Source organism: Palaemon carinicauda, chromosome 37 (assembly GCF_036898095.1).
Source record: "Palaemon carinicauda isolate YSFRI2023 chromosome 37, ASM3689809v2, whole genome shotgun sequence".
NCBI lineage: Eukaryota > Metazoa > Arthropoda > Malacostraca > Decapoda > Palaemonidae > Palaemon > Palaemon carinicauda.
This window is the reverse complement of record NC_090761.1, coordinates 56013510-56019326: the sequence shown is the minus strand read 5'-3', so window position 1 is coordinate 56019326 and position 5817 is coordinate 56013510.

Genomic DNA, 5817 nt, shown 5'->3' with positions numbered 1-5817 from the left:
GGATTGGCAACCCCCCTGCATGGTCCCCAGTAGGGGGATGCCCAAGGTTGCGCACTCAGGTGGCAGCAACTCGGGGCCGATTCCTGCACGATCTCCGTGGTCAGCCAAGGATATCGCGTCCCGTTCTTTACATCTCTACCTCCACTGACAGCGAATCCAGTGTCGCTGAGCTCCTATGCCATGGGATCGGCAAAGGGGCTAGCCCTTTGGGCAGAAATCGAGACCATGCTCTAGAAGGAGGCTCTCCAAATGGTCATCGGCGGCTCCCCCCTCCCCCCCCAGTTTCCTCAGTCTTCTCTTTCTTTAAGAAAGCGTCTGAAGGCTGGAGACCTGTCTCGACCTCTCAGCCCTGATCATGTTTGTCGAACAAACTTCGTTCAGCGTGGAACAACAGAGTCAATCAGGCTTGTAGTGTGACCACAACTCTTCATGTGCACACTGGATCTGAAGGACGGGTACTTCCAGATCCCAATCCATCCGTCTTCCAGGAAGTACTTAAAATTCAGCCTAGACAACAAGATATACCAGTTCAAGGTACGATGTTTCGATCTCCCCCCAGCACTGCAGGTGTCCTCCAGAATGTTCACCCTGTTATCTTCATGACCACACAGGAGTGGCATCCGTCTCCTTCGCTTTCTGGATGACTGGCTATCCCAGGCAGTCTCGGAATCGACCCTTCTTCAACACTGAGACAAGCTTCTGGGACTTTGCCAAGATCTAGGGATCATGGTATTCTCGAGAAGTCTTTTCTGCTTCCATCTCAACAACTGGGATATCTAGGCATGATATTAGACTCTAATCTCCAAGCCTTCCCATCAGATGTCAGGATAGCAAGGCTGAGGAGAGTCGCAGAACCTTTCCTCAGACGAGGAGAGCTTCCAGCCCAATCTCGGTTACGCCTCCTAGGTCACCTTTCCTCCTTGGCCAAGCTAGTTCCAACGGCCGCCTCAGGATGAGATCCCTGCATCGGCGGCCCAATTCCCAATGGAATCAAGACGATTCCCCAGACATTCTGGTCCCTTTGGGACCTGCGGAACGAATGGACCTGCAGTGGTAGTTGACCTATGGAAACCTTTGCAGGAGAATGGATCTTCTCGCCCCTTTCCCCGCATTTGATGCTGTTCTCGGACTCATCAAATCAAGGGGGGGGGGGGTTCCACGTTCTGAATCAGGCCTATGGTCGGAACCAGAAGGGTACCTCCACATCAATCTGCTAGGAATGAAGGCCGTAGTCTGGCCCCTCAACACTCCCAACAGACCCTGGCGAGTCACTCCGTGGACTACAACTCCACGGTAGTGCCTTTTGTTTCAACAAGCGGCGAGGTACCTTTTGATATCAACTTTCTCATCTTGCAGTAGAGATACTGAGATGAACCGAAGTCCACTCATACCCTGTCGGCTCGTTTCATTCCGGACAAGGAATGTGCTCTCCGACAGTCTGAGCAGGGCTTCACAGATAGAGAGTACCGAGTGGTATTCGGCCCCCCCTGGTAGCCAACAGGTCCTGACCTTGTGGACCTGTTTGCGACAGCCTTGAATTTCAAGCTGCCGCTGTACTACTCTCAGTCCCAGACCCCAAGGCACTCTGACAAGATGCCTTCCTACACGGTGGGACAATATCGACGTCTACGTCTTTCCACCGTTCTGTCTGTTGAGAAGGGGGCTCAACAAGACCAGACTATCGGTCAACCTGTCGATGACTCTGATAGCTCCGTTGCGGCATCATGCAGAGTGGTTCCCGGAACTTCTGCATCTTCTGACGGAACTCCTGAGAGAGCTTTCCCCACGACACGAGCTACTCAAACAACCACAATGCAACATCTACCACAGGCCGTAGCATCGCTTCGGCTTCGCGCCTGGAGACCATCCAGCATCCCCTCACAGAGAGAGGCGTTCCGCAACAAGTTGCGGAGCGGATGTCTCGACACCTGCGAAAGTCATTCGCAGGGGTCTACCAGGCGAAGGGGAGAGTCTTTCCGTAGTTGGTGTTGTGGGAGAGGTACCTCTCCCCTTGATGCCACTATTCTAGCAATAGCGGAGTCATTGTATATCAGCGGGAGGAAATGCACCTTTCGCTCTCGGCGGTGGAAGCCTATCGCTCAGACATTTCCTCCTCGCTGGATCTTTCTTTACTCATACGAAACTAAGAACTTACCTGCCCCCAGTCGGAAGTGAGGCCTTCTCCATGGAACATGGTTCGGGCTCTTAGAGCTCTTAAGAGATCTTGCGAACCATTACGGAGTCATTGTATATCGGCGGGAGGAAATGCGCCTTTCGCTCTCGGCGGTGGAAGCCTATCGCTCAGACATTTCCTCCTCGCTGGATCTTATATCGCTCATACGAAACTACGAACTTACCTGCCCCCAGTCGGAAGTGAGGCCTTCTCCATGGAACATGGTTCGGGCTCTTAGAGCTCTTAAGAGATCTCCTTGCGAACCATTACGCCAGGCTTCTGATCTTCACAGGTCTTGGAAGACGGTGCTCCTGCTCGCTCTGGCCTCGGCCAAGCGTGTCAGCGAACTTCATGGTCTCTCGTACGACGTCGCCCAATAGGATAGGTGGAGGTAACGTTCAGGTTCGTCCCTGAGTTGGTTACTAGACTCAAAATCTGGGATTCCCGGACCTTCGGTCAACTCCTTCAGGATTTCGAGTCTCCGGTCTGTAACAGATGACCCAGACCTCCTCCTACTAGGCCCAGTAAGGAGTCGGAGGGGTTATCTTAAAGAACAGCTGCAGTTATTCCTCGCATGCAAGCCCTGTTTGGGAGCACAGGGAGGACGGAGAGGAGGATCATCAAGAAAGCCTTTTCAGCCTGGACTCAAAGGGTCATCCATCACGCCCTGAATCCAGATCCTCCTCTGTCACGTCGCCTTAGGGCACACGATGTCAGAGACATCGCAACGTCCCTGGCCTTCTAGAGAAACTACTCTGTAACGCAGGTGCTACAAGCTGGAGTCTGGAAGCGTCTAACGACCTTCACAGCCCACTACCTGCAGGACGTGACCCACTGGAGCCTTGATACGTCTTATCGGACCTGTGGTGGCTACACAACAGCTGGTCTAACCTCAGGCTCCTTATTGGACAGGTAGCAGAAGGTTGAGGGCATTGTTATCCAGTTTTAGACTGCATGAATGAAAGAAGTATGTCTGGCCCTTACTTCTTTCTTCATCCTCCCCTCTCTTGGGGAAAGCAGCATCCTGGGTTCTCTGCATAGCTGACCTCAAACCTCTGCAGGTAAACCATGCTTCCTTGTGTTCCTAGTATTGAGTTAATACTGTCGCGTCCCCCATACCCTGACGAGGTGGTATTGGGAACGTCCTAGCCTAGAATTCCAGCTAAAGGACTTCAGGTCGACTTCCTAGGACAAGTCACACTTCTTCCCTCCACACACAAGCTTATGTAGGCCGCACGTTTCTTGCGTAGCAAGAACTTGCGAGGTGCAGGGACTCTTTTTCTCGAGTGCTGCTCACTCGAATTCTGAGTCCCGGGGTAAGCCAAAGCCAGTAAGGCTGGGGACTTTCCACCCTTCCTAAGGGTAAGTCACCCTATGTAAATAGCGTGGTTTGTATTTCGGTTATGGAACAAATGACAAATTCGGAGATAATTTGTATTTTTACTAACCATACAAACCTTAGCTATTTACACACATTTGCCCGCCAGCCCTGTCCCCCTAGGCAAGTCCTACCTCTAAATGAAGTGAAGCAGTTCACCGGTGTGTAAGGGGGTAGGGGTAGCTAGCTACCACTCCCCTACCCCCCTGCTAACTAGCGCGGGGGTAATACACCCTCGTTAAATTCTAATGGCTCGTCCTTTCAGCTTCGCCAAAAGTAAACCCTATGTAAATAGCTAAGGTTTGTATGGTTAGGAAAAATACAAATTATCTCCGAATTTGTCATATTTTATCAGCAACTGTTCACAAGTGCGTGCCCTCAAACTATCAGTACTTAGTTGCTTCTTGTTTTTAACACTGGGATGCCTCATACCGTTAGGCTGGCACAGGCTACCTTTTAAAGAAAACACTAAATTTTTTACTATAACCAATTTGTTTTCCAGCCTACTCCTTACCCTTTCAGCAGAAGTAAGAACAGTGAGGGAAAAATAATGCCTGGAAGTCCTTGGCAACCACGTTACTAGTTTTATCATCATCCCTTTGTGAAGTTCAGAGGAAGATGGAGACTAGTAATTGATCGTCCAAACCAAAACTGGTATGGGTTACAGACTTGGTTTGGGATGGAAACTCAAAATTTTTTAGACCAAAACTGGTATGTGTTACAGACATTGTTAGGGATGGAAACCACATTTTTTTAGATAGCTACCATGGTAGAGAAGCTTCATGATTTCTCTACACCTGAGGAAGCGTAATACCGAATAAACATCCATCTTGACTCCAGGAAATACATCTGCTTCATCTGCAGAGACTTTATCTCAATAATCAGTTGATCCTGACATCCCCAGAAGCATAGTTCTTCAAAGATCAATATTGCCTTCTCACAGCTAGTCACAATCTTTGGATAGTGATGAACTAGAAGTCAGACCTCCATTTCAAACAATATTGTTATCATTATTATCATTATTATTATTATTATTATTATTATTAAGGAAAGGAAATAATGAAGTAAATAAACTACAAGTAATGAACTATAGTATTAAGGTGAAATATTTCAAGAACAGTAACAACATTAAAATAAATCTTGTATTTATAAACTAAAAACTTAAAACACAAGAGGAAAAGAAATAGAATAGTGTGCTTGAGTGAACCCTCAAACAAAGAGAACTCTACCCCAAGACAATGGAAGACCATGGTCCAGAGGTTATGGCACTACCCAAGACTAGAGAACAATGGTTTGAGTTTGGAGTGTCCTAGAAGAACTGTTTCCCATAGGTAAAGTCTCTCTCCTTCTCTTACCAAGAGGAAAGAAGCCAATGAACAATTGCATTGCAGTAGTTAATCCCTCGAGTGAAGAATTCTTTGGTAATTTCAGTGTTGTCAGGTGTATGAGGACAGAAGAAAGTGGAAAGAAGAGGCCAGACTATTCGGTGTATGTGTGGGCAAATGAAAAATGAGCCATAACTGGAAAGAGGTATCCAATGTAGTACTGTCTGGCCAGTCAAAGGACCCACTAACACTCTAGCTGTAGCATGTCAATGGGTGGCTGGTGCCCTAGCCAACCTACTACCACCTAAAGTCTATAGATATGTGGATAAATGTGAAAGCAGTTGATTGTTTTTGTAGTATAATATCAGGGGCAGTTCTGTCTTAGCTTGAATCACCGGATCAGCTATTACTGGGTGTTCTAGGGCACCTGTTGAAGCCCTTCCTTTGTTTCAACTGTATCTAAAGCAAGAATGATTCCCATTTCATACCCTCTTATGACCAGTGGCCCACCACCTGGAAGGAAGATGCTTAGGTGAGGATGACCATGTATTTCAGAAGCCTGCTACAATACAAATGTGATCCTGAAATCTTAAAAGCCATTCATTATGATGGTGGATAGTTTGTTACAATGTGGCATGCATACCTTGCTTGACAGATACCACGTGCTATCATGCTCTTACTTTTAAAGATATGGTCACATTGAGAAGCAATATAAATTAAAAGATGATAATACAGTAGTGGATGGAGATTGTCCAGGTGATCGTGAAATGGAGAATAAGCTTCAAATTTTATCAAGTGTATTAACTTTTAGGAAAAAAAATGATAATGAATAAAAGGTGAATTTGGAATGTTGCAAGGCCTTTAATGTGAAAATAGAGAATAGTATTGATCTCGATACAAATGTCAATATTTTGGATCGTTAGTTTAGAAAAAAAATTATG